Source organism: Phaseolus vulgaris, chromosome 8 (genome assembly GCF_000499845.2).
Source record: "Phaseolus vulgaris cultivar G19833 chromosome 8, P. vulgaris v2.0, whole genome shotgun sequence".
Taxonomy (NCBI): Eukaryota; Viridiplantae; Streptophyta; class Magnoliopsida; order Fabales; family Fabaceae; genus Phaseolus; species Phaseolus vulgaris.
The window spans coordinates 24,123,413-24,142,861 of record NC_023752.2 but is presented as its reverse complement, the minus strand read 5'-3'; positions in this window follow the sequence as shown (position 1 = coordinate 24,142,861).

The following is a 19,449-nucleotide window of genomic DNA, read 5'->3' as shown; positions in this document are numbered from 1 at the left end:
ACCCACTGCCCAACATCGACACATTAGTGGATAGTGCCTCGGGCTGCAAGATGGTGAGTTTCTTGGACGCATTCTCAGGTTACAATCAGATCAAGATGCATCCAAGGGATGAGAGCAAAACGACGTTCATGACGGAGACAAGCAGCTACTGTTACAAGGTGATGTCGTTTGGGTTAAAAAATGCAGGCGCCACCTACCAGAGGCTAATGGACAAGGTCCTTGCACCCATGCTGGGAAAGAATGTACAGGCCTACGTAGATGGCATGGTGGTGACTTCACACGAGAGAGGGCAGCACGCAGTTGATCTGGAAGAGCTGTTTGCTACCATATCAAAGTATCGCCTCAAATTAAACCTAGAGAAGTATGTTTTTGGCGTGGAAGCAGGGAAGTTCTTGGGATTTATGCTCACTGAAAGGGGAATAGAGGCGAACCCTGATAAGTGTGCAACTATTATAGCCATGAGGAGCCCAACCTCAGTTAAAGAAGTTCAGCAATTGACTGGGAGGATGGCGGCCCTGTCAAGATTCGTATCAGCTGGAGGTGAAAAGGGTCACCCCTACTTCTAGTGCCTTAAGAGGAATAGCCGTTTTGCATGGACAGACGAGTGTGAAGCAGCATTCCTCAAGTTGAAGGAGTATTTGGCGACGCCACCAGTACTTTGCAAACCACAGACAGGCGTCCCCCTTCGTTTGTACTTCGCTGTGACCGAGTGGGCCATCAGTTCTGTGCTGGTCCAGGAGCAGGATCAAGTGCAGAAGCCCATCTACTTTGTGAGCAGGGCCTTGCAAGGCCCAGAATTGAGGTACTAGTCACTAGAGAAGGTGGCGCTAGCAGTAGTATTCTCAGCACGATGGCTCCGCCACTATTTTCACAGCTTCACAGTGGTGGTTATGACAAACCTCCCCATCCAGAAAGTACTTCAAAAGCCAGATGTAGCAGGGAGAATGGTTCGCTGGGCAGTAGAGCTGTCGGAGTTTGATATCCAATATGAACCCAGGGGGTCCATCAAAGGGCAAGTCTATGCTGACTTCGTGACAGAACTCTCACCAGGAGGAGACCCTCAAGAGGTGGAGTTAGGGTCACAGTGGATGCTCTCAGTGGATGGATCTTCCAACCAACAAGGGAGTTGCGCTGGAATAATCTTGGAGGGGCCTAATGGAGTGTTGATCGAGCAGGCTTTACGCTTCACCTTCAAAGCAAGCAATAACCAGGCGGAGTACGAGGCATTGATTGTTGGGACCTTTTGGCTAAAGAAATGGGTGCTCAAAGCCTCTTGGCAAAGAATGACTCACAATTGGTCACAGGGCAAGTAACAGGGGAGTATCAGGCAAAGGATCCACAAATGGCCTCATACTTAAGGTACGTCGAAGTGTTGAAGAGAGCTTTCGCTGCGTTTGAGTTGGTGCATGTCCCTAGGGAGCAGAATGCCAGAGCTGACCTGCTTGCCAAGCTGGCCAGCTCAGGCAAGGGGGGAAGGCAGAGGACTGTCATCCAAGGAACCCTCAAAACGCCGCGAAAGTTTGTGGTAGACAACAAGGTGGATGTCCTCCACATTAGTACAGCAAGAGGAGAGCCAAGGAGTCATCGCTCTCTAAGTCTAGATACGGCGAGGGCACCTGCATCAGTACTTACGCAACCTTGCTGGAAGAAGGGAAGGGTGTGTAGGTATGCGCCTTGGAGGAAGGTGACACATGGATAACCCCTTACAGACGATACCTAGCGGATGGGATCCTCCCAGCAGAACCAGGAGAGGGCAAGAAGATCAAGAGGAACGCCGTAAGGTACACCTTAGTGGATGGGATATTATTCAAACACGGGTTTACGAACCCTATCTTGACGTGTGTTAGTGGCGACGAGTGCATCAGGATAATGGTTGAACTCCACGAAGGTATTTGTTCCGGCCGGTTGACCTGGGACGTCTTTGTGCGCAACCTTGCCCGTCAGCTAGGGACACCTTCCCTCTGGCTACCTATGGATACCTGCAAAGAAGAACAAAAGGGCGCCCTAGCGGCCGTTTGCACTCCGACGCTCAAGTCAGCTAGCAAGAAACACCAAAAACTCTGCACCTCTGTATCGGAGCACCGTGAATGGCACTCTGAAGGTGGTAAACGAAACTGTGTATTGTGTATCTTTTCTCCTTCTGGCAAACAACCTTTCTCTAGTCCCTTGTGCGTAGCCTCAAGACTCGAGCAAGCAACTAGAGTGTATTCTGGGGAAATTTGCCAAAAGTTCCAACCCTGTTTCCAACATTCAAGGTTCTATTTAAACGCCTCTAGCATTTAAAGCGTCTTAAAGCGCATTTAATTATGAAACGTTCAACGCCTTTAAGACGTTTAAACCGCCTGAAGCATTTAAAGTACCTTAAAACGCTCGAAACGTAAACTTTAATTAACTTTAAATAGCTTTAATTACCTTATACCTGACAAGTGGATGTTTCTGTTCTGACCTGGCTGTTATTACACGTGGAGGGCCTCACAGCATCGTGACCCAACTTGGGGGTATTTCGTCGTGTGAGTCCTCCTTCCTTGGAGTGCATCTGGCGCAAAGGGGTGACTTTTTGGGTGCCAGCTCATGCCCCCAAACATCTAGTCACTCGCTTTGAGAGCGTATCTACCTTCCTCTCGTACCCTGCACCTGGCTACCCTGGGCATGACCCTCCTCATGAGTCGTATCTATCCCAAGGGTCTCTTTGGGGTCACATGGGAACTTCGCGAGTCAGATTGCTCTCCACTAGCGCTAGTACTATGGCCTTAAAGCCACCTTTCTCTTCCCTTTATTGCTACCCCGGGTCATCGGGGTTTGAGGCCTTCCCATGGCGTCACTCCCTCCATGGTCTTTCCTACCCATGGGTATCGGGGAGCAACACTGTGTATGCCTTGCTCTGGTGACATTTTACCTTGCCGACGCCCTACCTTGGCGAAGCCTTGACTTGGCGACGCCTTCTCTAGGCAACGTCTTATCTGGGCGACGCTTCCTCTTGGCGACGCCTCGCCTTGGTGATGCTTGCACTTGGCGTCGCCTCACCTAGGCGACGCCTTATGTTGACTTTGACCTTGACGCTGACTTTGACCTTGACTTTGTCAACGCCCGGGTACGGGACGGTACACAAGCCCCCCAGTCTCGAGCTGATTACTTGTTTTCAGCGAAAAGACTAAGTCTTTGCCCCCACCGTACACGTGGCACCCCAGTGACGTGTCATTCTCTAGTCAGCTGACGTGACATCCTTCGTACCGCTAGTGTGACACTCTCCGTACTGCTGATGTGACCTTCTCTGTATTGGAGATGTAACATTCTCTGAGCGAGAAAAACGACGCTTCGAGCTATACTCTCAATCTCTTGACACGTGGCTCAATCGCACGGTCCCAAATTAGCGCCTCTTGGGTTCCAAGTGTAACGTTTAAGACTTCGAAATCCCGCGCCTCAAACACTGTTCTATTCACTCTTTCGCATTGTGCGCTACTGTTCATCTCTCTTTCCCTGAAGTTCTAGCGATCACTGCTCCCTCTGCGCTTCCTCAACAACCACCGACTCACACGTTCAAAGGTACAATTTTTCTACCTCCATGGCTCTTTCTCTTGATTTATGTTCTCCGATATAACTGCCTGGTACCGTCTGTGCCTTCATCCGGGCCTTTCAAATTCTCTGCGGATATCTGGGCGTTCCCCCTTCCATGGACGTCTTTCTTCATTTCTTCGAGGTGAAGAAACAAGGGAAAAGCCTCTGGGTGAGCTTTTCCGGGATCGCCGGCAGGATCATCCTCTCCCTCTTCCAGAACTCATACAAAGGCTGGAAAGGGAAATTCTTTAGGGTGTGCTGCGCCAAACAGGACCCCACAGCCTTGGATGGCTTTCCCCTATACTGGACAGAGCACCCCAAGCTGCTCAAGCCTAAGACCCTGGATGAGCTGTCCTCCGCTGATAGGGGGGTATGTGAGGCCTTGGCTGGCCTGAGGATCGTTTTTGACACGCTGAAGCTCATAGCGTGTGATACAATGCGCACACCCTGTCCACCTACTTTGGTAGGGAGGCTCGTGCCTTGTTGCCTTTTTGTTCTTCCTTTCTTATCTGTGCTTTATTGCATCATACTTATACTGCTGGCCTTCTCCATATGTTTCCCTCGCTGCTAAGTGTTCGTTTGTATTCTTTATGTTTCCTTTACCTGCGTGCCTTGTGGATCTGTATAACTGCGTTGGTGGTGGGATCGGCACTCTGTGCTTTGTGTGTAACTGACGCCTTGTGCTTGGCTTGGTGTGGCTTTAACTTCTGTTCTTTGGTTTGTCTGAATGCAGGATCAGTGATGGATTCATCTAAGAGGATGGTCCTGGCGAAAGCATTGAAGGCTCGAGCCCCCAACGCTGGCGCCTCCACCACCCCCACTGCTGACCCAAACCTCCCACTATCCTTGCCCTCACCAACACCAACCACCACCGAAACTCCACTAGGCCCATCTTCACCACCTCCACATAGCCCCCAAACACTCCAAACACCTAATTCACCTCCACCCATCGCCGCAGTCCCACTGGCTGTGGCCTCATCACCTGCTCCAGCCCCCCTTGACAAAGGGAAGAGGGTGCTGGAGGTCCTCTCCGATGACGAAGACTCCGGCGGTGGGGTAGTCTTCAAGAGGAGAAGGGCTGCTAGGGTTCCCATCCTACCAGCAGCATCCCCACAGGGAGGGGAGTCCTTCAGGGACAATCCCCCTAGCGCCACCTCTCCCCAACCCACAATAGTCCAAGAGGAAAAAGGAGATGGGGCCGAGTCTGCTCCACCTCCACCACCAGCAGAGGTCTCTGCTATTCCTGCCTCCATTTCTGCTGCCCAGAGCTTATTGCCATTCCTCCTCCAATCATGCATCTGATGAGGGGCTTCAACGGAGGGTTGATGCCAGAAGGCTCCGACAGGAGAGAGGGAATGCCCTATCATTTGGGAGCCTTCTTGGCCGTGGCCCTTGATTGGCACGCCCAAGCTAGAAATGCTGCTTCAAATACACGAGCCGTCCAGGCCCTGAAAGAAGAAGTGGCCGCTCTGAAGGAGGAGAAGGAAGCTTTGGGACGCCAAAATGAGGCCTATCAAGCCTCTCTGAAGTTGGCCCAAGAGGCCAAAGAGGAGGCTGACAGGCAATTGGGTGAGGCGATGGAAATCCAGGTTGATTTCTATGTCCGGGAGGTGTCTCTCCAAGTTCAAGTAACGGATCTCCAAGACATGGCCGAGGCTTCCGAAGAGCTTCAAAAGGACTTGGAGGATCAGTGCTATGGGCAGGCGGCGAGACTGGAGAGGATGGAGGAGGAAATGGCTACCAAGGTCAAGGCCTTGGGCCTTCTCCAGGTTGATCATGACAAGCTGCAAACTGAGGTCAACAGGCTCCAAGTTGAGAAGGAGGCTCTGGAGAAGCAGGTGGCCTCCGGGGACTCTACCATCGAGGAGTTGGAGAAGGTCAGGAAGGAACTCATCGACGACATGGCCGGCACCTTCGAGGAGGGATTCAAGGAGGCTTTGGCCCAAGCTGCCTGCGAGAACCCGGGGATCAATGTTTCAAATTGCGGTCCCACCCACCATGTCGTCGACGGACAAGTTGTGCCTCTCGAATTGGATGACTGAACCGCCAACTCTCAGCTGCCACCTTTACTTTTTGTGCTTTTTTATTCGTTCTTGACAACCTTTGATAACCTTGTAAATATTTTGAACCATTTGCACTTTGTTGGAACAATGGGTCTTGTATAACAATTGCATACTTCTGAGGCGTTGAGCGCTGTTTGCCTGATATCTTCGCCTTCGTTCTTCATTTTTTTATGCTTCAATTGCTTTACCTGTACTTTACCTGTTTCTTTCGCTGTGTCGGGCGATCCCGTACGTGCGGCGCACGCAAAAGTCGAGACCTGCTCTAGGTCTAAACTCTTGGGACAAGGTCGCACTTCAATGCCCACGCCCATGGAGAGGCCTGTCTAACAGCACCGTATCGTCCATGGAGTGTCTTAAACACCAAGGCGATCTGTCCCTTAATTCTTGTTGCTTGGCGCCCACGCCTAAGGAGAGGTCTGCTACAACAGCGCCGTATCGTCCTCAGGGTGTCTAGAAACGCCAAGCACCGGGAAGGCTTGAAGCCCCCCTTGGGGTCGCTCCCTCCATGGTCTTTCCTTCCCATGGGTATCGGGGAGCAACCCTGCCGGTGGCTCACTTGGCTTCTGGCGATCTCGCCTCCCTCCACAGTCTTTCCTACCTGTGGGTATCGGGGAGACGACGCCGTTACTTCTGGCGATCTCGTCTCCCTCCACAGTCTTTCCTTCCTGTGGGTATCGGGGAGGCGACGCCGCTGATGCCTTATACTGGCGACGCCTCTAGCGTCTTATACTGGTGACGCCTTCCGTGTCTTATACTGGCGACGCCTCCAGCGTCTTATACTGGCGACGCCTTCAGCGTCTTATACTGGCGATGCCTTCCGCGTCTTATACTGGCGACGCCTTCCGCGTCTTGTACTGGTGAAGCCTCCAGCGTCTTATACTGGCGACGCCTTCCGCGTCTTATACTGGCAACGCCTCCAGCGTCTTATACTAGCGACGCCTTCAACGTCTTGGCGATGCCTGGTGCGATCAACCTGTTGACTTTGACCTTGGCATTGACTTTGACTTCGACTCTAGTCGACGTCTGGGGGCGCGGCACTTGCCATAGCGGAAAGGTTAAGGTCTCACCCGCACCATCCACGTGGCATTTCCCATATGGCTGATGGGATGTTCCCTCACTTGACTTGATCTTGACATTTTCTGAGCCTTTGACAAGATGCTCCCATTCTTGATGGCGCATCGTACCCTTGGTCATTCTGTCGACGCGACGTTTTCTGAATGTTAACCAGTGACGCCAGGGTCATCCTCCCATCTCCTGACACGTGGCTCGATCGCACGGTGCTCCCTTTTGCGTCGTTTGGCGCTCCAACTGTAATATTTAGGTCTTTGAAATCTTGCACCTGCACCCATCATCTCTGTGTCTTCGCACCCTCCTTGCACCGCTCCTCTTCCACACAAAGAGTTCCTTCTGCGTTCTTTCTAGTTGGCGTTTTTCTCCCGCATTCCTAACGCGTTATTCTCCTTCGATCTTCCAGCTCCTTCGTTGATACTTTGTGCCGACATGTCTACCCATCCTCCTCCCCCTAGGGTTAACCCCAAGGACCTTTATGCATGGGCCTCGCGCGAGCTCCTCGACGAGTGTTCTAGCTTACTCTCTACCAGGGCCGTGAGGGAACACATGGGGGATCCGTGCTCCTACGATCATCGTGCCTTAGCGAAGAGGCATGATGACGATATCACCGTGCTCCCTTGCACCTTAGGGGAGCCGGTGTGTGGAGACGAACGGGCCAACGACGGGGTCCCCTTCTTCTACTTCTACCAGGTGGTCTTCAAAAGCATCGGCGTGTGCCTGCCCTTCTCCAGGTTTGAGAGGGAACTACTGACAGAGATTAACGCTGCTCCAGCCCAGTTGTACCCTAATAGCTGGGCTTTCGTCAAAGCCTTCGACATACTCTTTGGCTTTCTGGGGTGCGCACCCTCGGTTGACATCTTTCTTCACTTCTTTGAGGTGAAGAGGCAAAGGAACAACCTCTGGGTGACCCTCAGCAACGTTCCCGGCAGGGTTCTCCTAACTCCCTTCCAAAACTCCTTCACAGGGTGGAAGGGTAGATTTTTCAAAGTTTGTTGTTCCGATCTCGTGCCTTCCGCCCTGGATGGTTTTCCACTATACTGGGTGAGGGAGACGAGAGCCTTGAAGTCCAAGCCTTTCAAGAGGCTACCCTTGAACGACCAGGTGGCATGCAGGATCCTGGCTGAGGCGGGGAGCTTTGACGCTGCCGCTTTGATTAGCTTGGAGTACAACGCCGAAGCCTTGGAGAAATATATATGTACGAGAGATTACCTTAGAACCTCCCGCTCTTCATCTTTACTAGATCTTTGCATGTCCTGTCTTGTGGTGCCTTCACCATGCTTGTTTTCTTCGGTGCAGGTTCGAAGATAAACCGGCAACAGAGGTCACAGCTTACCCAGGCGCTGAGGACCGAGAACGGAGCTTCGTCCTCCTCCCATCCAGACTCCGGAGGCCACTGAAAGGTGGCCTGTTTGCACTTTTCGTACGAGCATAGGGCATGTACATGTTTGCCTCACTTGTCTCATTCGCCTTTATCTCCAACTTTATTTGTAATCTTAACGCTCGTGCCATGTTTTGATTTCTGTAACGCCGCTCCTTTATTTTTGCACACTCTCGTCTACATTCACTTCCTCTGACATGCTGTGCGCGTTTCCTCCGTTATGTTTCTTGGCGATGCCTACATTTGGCGACGCCCCCTTCTTGGCGACGCGTACGTTCGGCGACGCCTGTCGCCACCTCGAGTCTTTGTCTTTTATCTCTTTACCCCTTGATCTTACACCTCGAGTGGGAAGAAGATAAAAAACTGAGGCAAGATTTTTCTTGAACTTCTTTTCTTTTTATTTGGGTGACCTCATTAAAAAACCCCCGAGAGGGAAAAAGAGTGTCCCCTACGATAAGATTGTTACATGGCTGTTCACTTACATAGTTCAACTAAAATAAAACTTCAAATTGGCCGCATTCCAGCTGCGCGGAATGGGACCCCCTTCCAAAGTCTCTAGGTTGTATGAACCATTCCCCTTAGCCTCGGTGATTCTGAAGGGTCCGGTCCACTTGGGAGACAATTTGTTTTCTAGCTCATATGGGTGAGCCTTCCTCATAACTAAGTCGCCAACCTGGAAATGTCGTGGCTTCACCTTGGAGCTATATTTTCGCTCTACTCTTCTCTTCACTGCCTCGGCCTTTGTTCTTGCTTCTTCCCTGGCTTCGTCCAGTAGGTCCAGATTCACCCTCCTCTCTTCGTTGGATTCTTCAGCCACGAAATTCTGGTAAGGCGGCGAGCTTTCGTGAATCTCAACCGGGATCATCGCATCTGACCCATATACTAAGCTGAAAGGCGTCTCCATGGTGGAAGATTGGGGCGTGGTGTGGTATGCCCATACAATCCTTGGCACTTCCTCCGTCCACGCTCCTTTAGCTTTTTCTAGCCTTCTCTTTAGTCCTCTCAGCAAAACTCTATTCGCTGACTCTACTTGCCCATTAGTCTGGGGGTGTTCGACTGATGCGAACACTTGCTTGATGCCTACCTCTGCGCACAGGTTTCTCAACTGTTGGCTGGCGAACTGGGTTCCATTGTCGGATACCAGTCGCCTAGGCACGCCAAAGCGACACACAATGTTCTTCCAAACGAAGTGTTGCACCTTGTGCGTAGTAATCTGGGCCACGGGCTCCGCCTCTATCCACTTGGTGAAGTATTCAATGGCAACGATCAAATACTTCATATGCCTTATCGCCAATGGGAATGGACCTAGGATGTCAATCCCCCACGTATGGAAAGGCCACGGGCTGTATATGGATCTCAGCTCCTCTGACGGCGCCTTGTGCCAATCAGCGTGTTTCTGACACTGCTTGCAACGCTGGGCGTGCCGCACGCAATCCTCTTTTACTGTTGGCCAGTAGAAACCTGCACGTACCACTTTAGAAGCTAAAGACCTTCCCCCCACGTGACTCCCACAAATGCCTTCGTGGAGGTCCGCCATTATTCTGGTGCACTCGTCGCCGCTTACGCACGTTAGGATAGGGTGGGTGAACCCGTGTCTGAACAATACTCCATCCACTAGGGTGTATCTTGCGGCATTCCTCTTAACCTTCTTGCCCTCCTCTGGTTCCGCTGGGAGAACCCCATCCGCCAGATACCGTCTGTATGGCGTCATCCAGGTGTCTCCTTCGGCTAAAGCATATATCTGCACATGCCTTCCTCCTTCGGGCGTGTCCGCGTATGTGCTGATATGGGGCGTCTTTACCGTATCTTGAGTCAAGGAACGATGACTCCTTGGCCTCCCTCTCGCAGTGCTAATATGGAGGACATCCACCCTGTTGTCTTCCACGAATTTTCTCGGAGCTTTGAGCGTCTCTTGGATTACTGTCCTCTGCCTGCCCCCCTTGCCTGAGCTGGCCAGCTTGGCCAGCAGGTCAACTCTGGCATTCTGTTCTCGTGGGACATGTATTAGCTCAAGAGCGCTAAATGCTCCCTTCAATAGTTGGACGTACCTTAAATACGCCGCCATTTGTGGGTCTTTTGCTTGGAACTCACCCGATACTTGTCCCGTAATCAGCTGTGAATTGCTTTTCACCAAAAGGTTCTGCGTGCCCATCTCCTAAGCCAGGAGCATCCCTGCAATCAGTGCTTCGTACTCAGCCTGATTGTTATTTGCTTTAAAGGCGAAACGCAGAGCTTGCTCAATCAGCACACCATTGGGTCCCTCCAAGACTATCCCTGCACCACTTCCTTGTCGATTGGAAGAGCCGTCGACCGAGAGCAACCACTGCGAACCCGCCTCCACCTCTTGTTCGCCCCCGGGCGAGAGCTCTGCCACAAAATCTGCATATACTTGTCCTTTGATGGATCCTCTGGGCTCATACTAGATGTCAAACTCTGACAACTCCACCGCCCAGCGCACCATCCTTCCCGCTACGTCAGGCTTCTGCAATACCTTTTGTATAGGGAGGTTCGTCATCACCACTACTGTAAAACTGTGGAAGTAGTGGCGGAGCCTCCTGGCCGAAAATACCACGGCCAACACTGCCTTTTCCAGCAATTGGTATCTCGTCTCTGGGCCTTGTAAAGCCTTGCTCACGAAATAGATGGGCTTTTGAATTTGGTCCTGCTCCTGGACCAGCACAAAACTGATAGCTCGTTCTGTTACCGCGAAGTATAGCCGGAGGGGCACGCCTGCCACTGGTTTGCAAAGGACAGGTGGCGTCGCCAAGTACTCTTTCATCTTTATGAAAGCCGCTTCACATTCGTCGGTCCATGCAAAGCGACTATTTCTTTTAAGGCACTGGAAATAGGGGTGCCCCTTCTCTCCTCCCGTAGAAACAAACCTTGATAATGCTGCCACACTTCCTTTACTGATGTCGGGCTCCGCATGGCGATGATGGCCGCGCACTTGTCTGGGTTTGCCTCAATTCCCCTTTCTGTGAGCATGAAGCCTAAAATTTGCCAAAAGTTCCAACCCTGTTTCCAACATCCAAGGTTCTATTTAAACGCCTCTAGCATTTAAAGCATCTTAAAGCGCATTTAATTATGAAACGTTCAGCGCCTTTAAGACCTTTAAACCGCCTGAAGCATTTAAAGTACCTTAAAACGCTCGAAACGTAAACTTTAATTATCTTTAAATAACTTTAATTACCTTATACCTGACAAGTGGATGTTTCTGTTCTGACCTGGCTGTTATTACACGTGGAGGGCCTCACAGCATCGTGACCCAACTTGGGGGTATTTCGTTGTGTGAGTCCTCCTTCCTTGGAGTGCATCTGGCGCAAGGGGTGACCTTTTGGGTGCCAGCTCATGCCCCCAAACATCTAGTCACTCTCTTTGAGAGCGTATCTACCTTCCTCTCGTACCTTGCACCTGGCTACCCTGGGCGTGACCCTCCTCATGAGTCGTATCTATCCCAAGGGTGACATGGGCACTTCGCGAGTCAGATTGCTCTCCACTAACGCTAGTACTATGGCCTTAAAGCCACCTTTCTCTTCCCTTTATTGCTACCCCGGGTTATCGGGGTTTGAGGCCTTCCCATGGCGTCACTCCCTCCATGGTCTTTCCTACCCATGGGTATCGGGGAGCATCACTGTGTATGCCTTGCTCTGGTGACATTTTACCTTGGCGACGCCCTACCTTGGCGAAGCCTTGACTTGGCGACGCCTTCTCTAGGCAACTTCTTATCTGGGCGACGCTTCCTCTTGGCGACGCCTCGCCTTGGTGATGCTTGCACTTGGCGTCGCCTCACCTAGGCGACCCCTTATGTTGACTTTGACCTTGACGTTGACGTTGATTTTGACCTTGACTTTGTCAACGCCCGGGTACGGGACGGTACAGTATTTGTGGGAGCCACGTGGGAGGAAGGTCCTTGGCATCCTAGGTAATACGTGCAGGGTTTTTCTGCCCAATAGTAAGAGAGGACTGCGTACGATACGCTCAGCGGTGCAAGCAGTGTCAGATGCACGCTGATTGGCACAAGGCGCCGCCAGAGGAACTGAGATCCATACACAGCCCATGGCCTTTCCATACTTGGGGTATTGATATCCTAGGTCCGTTCCCATTGGCGATAAGGCAGATGAAGTACTTAATCGTTGCCATCGAATACTTCACCAAGTGGATAGAGGTAGAACCAGTGGCACAGATCACTGCGCACAAGGTACAACACTTCGTTTGGAAGAACATTGTGTGTCGTTTTGGGGTGCCAAGGCGTCTCATTTCAGATAATGGCACCCAGTTCGCGAGCCAATAGTTGGGGAAGCTATGTACAGAGGTAGGAATCAAGCAGGTGTTTGCATCAGTCGAACACCCCCAGACGAATGGGCAGGTCGAGTCAGCAAACAGAGTTTTGTTGAGAGGTTTGAAGCGTAGATTAGAGAAGGTTAAAGGGGCGTGGGTAGAAGAAGTACCAAGGATTGTATGGGCTTACCACACCACGCCTCAATCCTCCACCATGGAGACGCCTTTCAGCCTAGTGTATGGATCGGATGCCATGATCCCAGTGGAGATCCACGAGAGCTCGCCTCGTTTCCTAGGTTTCGTGGCAGAAGAGTCCAACGAAGAAAGGAGGGTGAACCTGGACCTGATAGATGAAGCTAGAGAAGAGGCGAAAATTAAGGCTGAGGCTGTGAAGAGAAGAGTGGAGCGTTAGTACAGCTCTAAGGTGAAGCTGCGACAGTTTCAGGTTGGTGATTTGGTCATGAGGAAGGCTCACTCTTACGAGTTGGAAAACAAGTTGTCTCCCAAGTGGACTGGACCGTTCAGAGTGACCAAAGCCAAAGGGAACGGTTTGTATAAGTTAGAGACCTTAGAAGGGGGCCCTATCCCACGTAGTTGGAACGCGGCGAATTTAAAGTTTTATTTGAGTTGAAATTTTGTAAAGGGGACACTCTTTTTCCCTCTCGAGGGTTTTTTAACGAGGTCACCCAAATAAAGAAAAGAAAAGTTTAAGATATTTCTGCCTTAGTTTTTCCTTTTCTTGTAAGATCAAAGATCAAAGAAACAAAGACAAAGATAAGGCGTCGCCAAAATGAGGCGTCGCCAAGGTAAGGCGTCGCCCATATAGCGTCACCAAGATAAGGCATCATCGGAACAAGGCGTCGCCAGAAATAGGCGTCGCCAGATAAAGAAGCGGAGGTCAGATGCAAAGCAAGATAACATGTATGTTGAGTATAAGATAAAATCCGGGCGCCTAGCCCTTGAGCAGGGGTTAAGGGATTCCTTCAGGACGCCCCCTCCTCAAGTATGAATAGCTAGCCCCGGTACCAGATGTCAGTATAAGTTAAAAATCCAGGCGCCTAGTCCTTGAGCAGGGGTTAAGGGATTCCTTCAGGATGCCCCCTCCTCAAGTATGAATAGCTAGCCCCGGTACCAGATGTCAGTACGAGTTAAAAATCTGGGCGCCTAGTCCTTGAGCAGGGGTTAAGGGATTCCTTCAGGACACCCCCTCCTCAAGTATGAATAGCTAGCCCCGGTTCCAGATGTCAGTACAAGTTAAAAATCCGGGCGCCTAGTCCTTGAGCAGGGTTAAGGGATTCCTCCAGGATGCCCCCTCCTCAAGTATGAATAGCTAGCCCCAATACCAAAAGTCAGTATAAGTTAAAATCAAGGTATCTAGTCCCTGAGCAGGGGTTAAGGGATTCCTTCGGGGCCCCCCCTCCTCAGGTATGAATAGCTAGCCCCGGTGGTTCGGCCAGCTCAAGGGAAAATATGAAGGAATTGAAGTTTAGAGCCTAGGATTCTAGGGAGAAGCAAAGTTGAGCACAAATTGGCAGCATAATTTTACTCACAATAAACTTGCCAAATACATGAGATAGCCTCCCTATTTATAGGCTATTTGGGACGTAAATCCTAAGCTAAAACATAATGAAATGTAAACCAAATGAAATGCAAAGCTAGACCATGTGCCATGACCGGTCACACCTAGCCAAGTTCTAGAAGGTTTCTTTCAAATGTGCTTTCTACACTACCCTATCTACTAAGTACCCCTATTGGGCCTTGATGCAACATATACAAGGCTTTCTCTCTTCCATCCGTGGCTTCATCCACTTGTGCTTGTACATGCTTAGCCATTGATCTTGTGAGAGGACCTAGACGGTCTAGTGCCACACCTAGACGCTCCATGGGTAGACGCTTCCCTTCTTCACAGTCTAGACGCTCATTCCTTGGAGCTAGACGCTCTCCTTGGTCTAGACGCTCTTCATGGTGTGGGCTTTGGCTCCCATGGCTAGATGTGCTTGGCCCTCCTCCATCATCCCCTCCCCCTTGGAAAGGATTTGTCCTCAAATCCAGCTCGTCATCGTCATTGGTACCTACAAATGGAGAAAGATCAATTACATTAAAAGTGTCATGTACTCCATATTCAAGAGGTAGGTCCAATTTATATGCATTGTTGTTGACTCGCTTGAGAACTTGGAAAGGTCCATCTCCTCGGGGACTTAGTTTGGACTTCCTTTGAGTTGGAAATCTATCTTTGCGAAGGTGAAGCCAAACTAAGTCTCCTTCCTCAAAAATTATTTCTCTCTTCCCTTTATTGTTGTATTTTGTGTACTTTTCATTTTGTTGTTGTATTTGGAGTTTAATCTTCTCATGCATTTTCTTTACAAAGTCGGCTTTGATTACTCCTTCCTTATGCATAAATTCTTGTGGATTAGGAAGGGGTATCAAATCCATGGGTGTGAGAGGATTAAAACCATATACTACTTCAAAAGGAGAAGCATTAGTAGTCTTGTGAACTACTCTATTGTAAGCAAACTCAATATGGGGAAGGTACTCATCCCAAGATTTGTGGCTGCCCTTCATGATAGCCCTAAGCATAGTTCCAAGAGATCTATTGACTACTTCGGTTTGTCCATCCGTTTGAGGGTGACAAGAAGTTGAAAATTGTAGTCTTGTTCCAAGTTTACCCCAAAGAGTTTTCCAAAAGTGGCTGATAAACTTGGGATCTCTATCGGACACTATACTTCTAGGGAGACCATGGAGTCTCACCACTTCTCTAAAGAAGGGTTTAGAAATATTTTGAGCATCATCTACTTTGTGGCATGGAATAAAATGGGACATTTTGCTAAAACGGTCCACTACCACAAAGATAGAGTCATGGCCTCTTGCAGTCCTAGGAAGTCCTAAAATGAAATCCATGCTAATGTCTTCCCAAGGAGCATTTGCAATCGGCAAAGGGGTATAGAGTCCATGCGGCATTGTTCTAGACTTTGCTTTTAAACATGAGATGCATCTAGAACAATGTCGTTGGACATCTTTTCTCATGTGTGGCCAACAAAATTTTGCTTTTAAAAGATCTAGAGTTTTATCAACTCCAAAGTGGCCCATGAGTCCCCCCTCATGTGATTCTTTGACAAGGAGTTTCCTATGTGTTCCTTGGGGAATGCAAAGTTTTCCCTCTTTAAAAAGATATCCCTCGGACACATAATAACCTCCTTGCGCTCTATGTAGACATTGGGCATAGATGGATGAGAGTTCTTGATCATCTTGGTAAAGCTCTCTTATGTGGTCAAATCCAAGAATTTGGGCACCCAATTTTGAAAGGAGTGTATGCCGTCTTGAAAGAGCATCGGCCACGATATTGGTGCTCCCTTTCTTGTATTTGATTACATAAGCAAATTGTTCAAGAAATTCCATCCATTTAGCATGTCTCTTGTTGAGCTTGTGTTGGCCCTTTAAATATTTTAAAGACTCGTGATCACTATGTATGACAAATTCTTTAGACACAAGGTAGTGTTCCCAAGTCTTTAGGGCTCGCACAAGAGCATAGAGCTCTTTGTCATAGGTGGGGTAGTTGAGGGTGGCACCATGGAGTTTTTCACTAAAATAAGCAATGGGGTGTCCACCTTGCAACAAAACCGCACCTATGCCTACCCCCGATGCATCACATTCTATCTCAAAGGTTTTGGAAAAATTTGGAAGAGATAGGATGGGTGCATTGGTGAGTTGAGCTTTTAGCCTTTGAAAGGTTTGCTCATGCTTTTCATTCCAACAAAATGCAACATCTTTTTTAACAAGTTCATTCAAAGGAGATGCTAGGCTAGAAAAATTAGGCACAAACCTTCTATAGAAGCTAGCTAACCCATGAAAACTTCTTACATCACTTACATTTTGTGGAGTTGGCCACTCTCGGATGGCTTTGATTTTCTCGGGATCTACATGCACCCCCTTATTGTTTACTATGAAGCCTAAAAAGACTACACTATCTACACAAAAGGTACACTTATCCCTATTTGCAAAAAGACTATTTTTCCTAAGAACTAGAAGAACTTCCCTAAGGTGACTTAGATGGTCTTCTAGGGTTTTACTATATACTAAAATATCATCAAAGTAAACTACTACATATTTACCTATACAATCCCTCAAGGTGTGATTCATAAGCCTCATGAATGTACTTGGGGCATTAGTAAGCCCAAAGGGCATCACCAACCACTCGTATAATCCAAATTTGGTCTTAAAAGCGGTTTTCCACTCATCACCCTCCTTGATTCGAATTTGGTGATATCCACTTTTAAGGTCAATTTTGGAGAATAGAGTTGACCCATGCAATTCATCAAGCATATCATCAAGCCTTGGAATTGGATGCCTATACTTGATGGTGATGTTGTTGATTGCTCGACAATCACAACACATGCGCCATTTTCCATCTTTTTTTGGCACCAACAAGACAGGTACAGCACAAGGGCTTAGGCTCTTTTGAACCGAACCCTTCTCCAACAAGTCTTGAACTTGTGATTCTATCTCCTTAGTTTCCTCGGGGTTGGTTCTATAAGCAGGCCTATTTGGTAGGCTTGCCCCCGGGATAAAGTCAATTTGATGTTCTATTCCCCTTAGAGGAAGAAGCCCAATGGGTCCTTCTTGTGAGAATAGATCTTCAAATTCACTCAAAAGATTTTCGATTTGAGGAGGTAAATTCATAAGTTTTCAAAGAAGCAAGTTTTCAAAGACGTTTTCAAGAGGCTTTGCTTGTTGACCAACCTTGTGGGAAGGAACACTCTTCTCCCACGCCTTCCTATCCCTAAGGATTTTCTCTTTTTCTAGTGCTCTCTTTATTTTTTTTTTTTCCTCATCCCTCTTTTGCTTCATTTGTATTTGGTCTTTTACCACTTGAGAATGTGGTAAAGGACTAAGTACAAACTTTTTATACTTATGGGTGAAGGAAATTTCGTTAGTGAGACCATCATGCAAGGTTTTCTTATCAAATTGCCATGGTCTCCCTAATAAAATATGACAAGCTTCCATAGGCACTACATCACATAAAACTTTGTCTTTGTAGTTTTCTATGGAAAACTTGATTTCCACTTGCTTGTCTACATGTAGTTCCCCATTTTCATTAAGCCATTGAAGTTTGTAAGGTTTTGGGTGGGTAACCACTTGTAGCTTAAACTTTTCAACCATCCTAGCACTACAACAATTACAACTAGAACCACTATCCACAATGAGAGAGCATATGTTTTCTAAAACATTGCATCTTGTATGAAATATGTTCTCTCTTTGTGTTTCAATGGATGTGCTAGGGTGATTGTTGAGGGTTCTCCTAATCATAAGCAATTCTCCCTCTAGTGGAGCTACCCTCTCATCCTCTCCCCCTTCCTCTCTCTCACTAGGCTCATCCTCGCCACTAGTGTACTCATCTACACCTTTAAGAAACAAAGTCCTTTGGTTTGGACATTGTGCTTGCACATGCCCCCTACCATAGCACTTAAAACACTTAACATCTCTAGCTCGGATGGGTGGGGTTGAGGTTTCTTTGGTGAAGGGCTTGGTAGGCTCTTTTGGTTTTTCCTTGGATGTACTACCCTCCCTTCTAAACTCTTTCTTAGGATAAAAGCTAGAATAGGGGCTCACCTTTTGACTTGAGGTTTTGCGCAAGTTTTGTTGCTCAACTTTAATGCAAAGTTGAACCAAATCATTCAAGTCTTGATAAGGTAAGAGCTCTACTCTATCTCTTATCTCAAGTGATAGGCCACTAAGGAACCTAGCTATGGTGGTTTCCTCCTCTTCTCTAATGGATGCTCTCATCATGTAGAGCTCCATTTTTTGCCTATACTCTTCCACACTCATGTTCTTTTGTTGGAGTCTTTGGAGCTTGTCCATCAACTCCCTATGGTAGTAGGAAGGTATATGTCGACGTCTTAGGGCTCCCCTAAGGTCATTCCAATATGTAATGGAAGGTTCCCTATGAAGACGTCTATCTCTTTCGAGAGAGGTCCACCAATACATGGCGTTCCCTTGGAAACTAAGGGTGGCTAAGGGTACTTTTCGTTCCTCACTTACCCTATGGCAAGTAAAGAGTTGCTCTACCTTCATCTCCCAATCTAGATATACTTCTACATTTTCCTTTCCATGAAAATGAGGTAGGTCTACTCTAGTTTCCCTTGGCACCTCTTGTTCCCTTTGCCTAGTTCTTCTAGGGGGTGGTTGGTAATAATCATTGATTATACGGCTTCCCTCCCCTAGAGACTCAATACTTTGAGAATGGGATGCATGAGTTTTTTTTTATTTTTGTGATTTTTGTGATTTCTCTTCTTGAGCTTTAGCCAACTCATTGATTTTGTTCTCATTCTCCAATTGTCTAAAAGATATCAATTGTACCGCTTGGGATACTTCTTTTAAAAGGGTTTTCAAAGATTTTACTTCACTTTCTATAGACTTTGGAGAGTGAGAAGAAGAAGACATGGCTAAAACTTTGTGTATATAGGTGTTTTACTTTGAGAAAGTTTAGGAAAGTTAAAGAAGGTAGTTTTCCAGGTAAGGGAGGTGAGTCACAAAGGACTACTTAAGTACCAAGCCTTTTCCTTGCCAAAAACTATCCCCCAATATCTTCACACAAGACTTTCTCTTAGTGAAACACTTAGAACACAAATAAGTTGAGAAATAAATGCAAGAAAACAATGTAAGCTAACTATGCAACAAAGCTAGTCGGTTTAACACACAAATTAAACAAAATTAAACATGCAAAGCGTATCTATGAAAGCAAAAGAAAAGCAATTACAAACAAGTAACAATTACTAATCAAGAAATTGCTATACTATTCGGCCTTAGGTGAGGCTTCTTGGACACTTTGAGCCCTTGAAGACACACTCACCGTCTAAAACGTAATTAACAAGGTAATTAACAATAAACCAAGTTGCAAAGGAAATAAGAGAACTCCCTTTGTTGATCCTCTTTTGATTAGTGCACTTCCTTGTTGTCTTTGATTGTTGATCTTCCAAGTGTTTGTAGTGTTTATTTCAAGAATGTTTGTTTCGGCTTTGACCTTGTCTTCTCCTTAGAATGATGGCCTTTAATCCTCCAATTTCCAGCACCTAGCAAAGGGCTAAACCTTAACCAAATCAAGTTCCC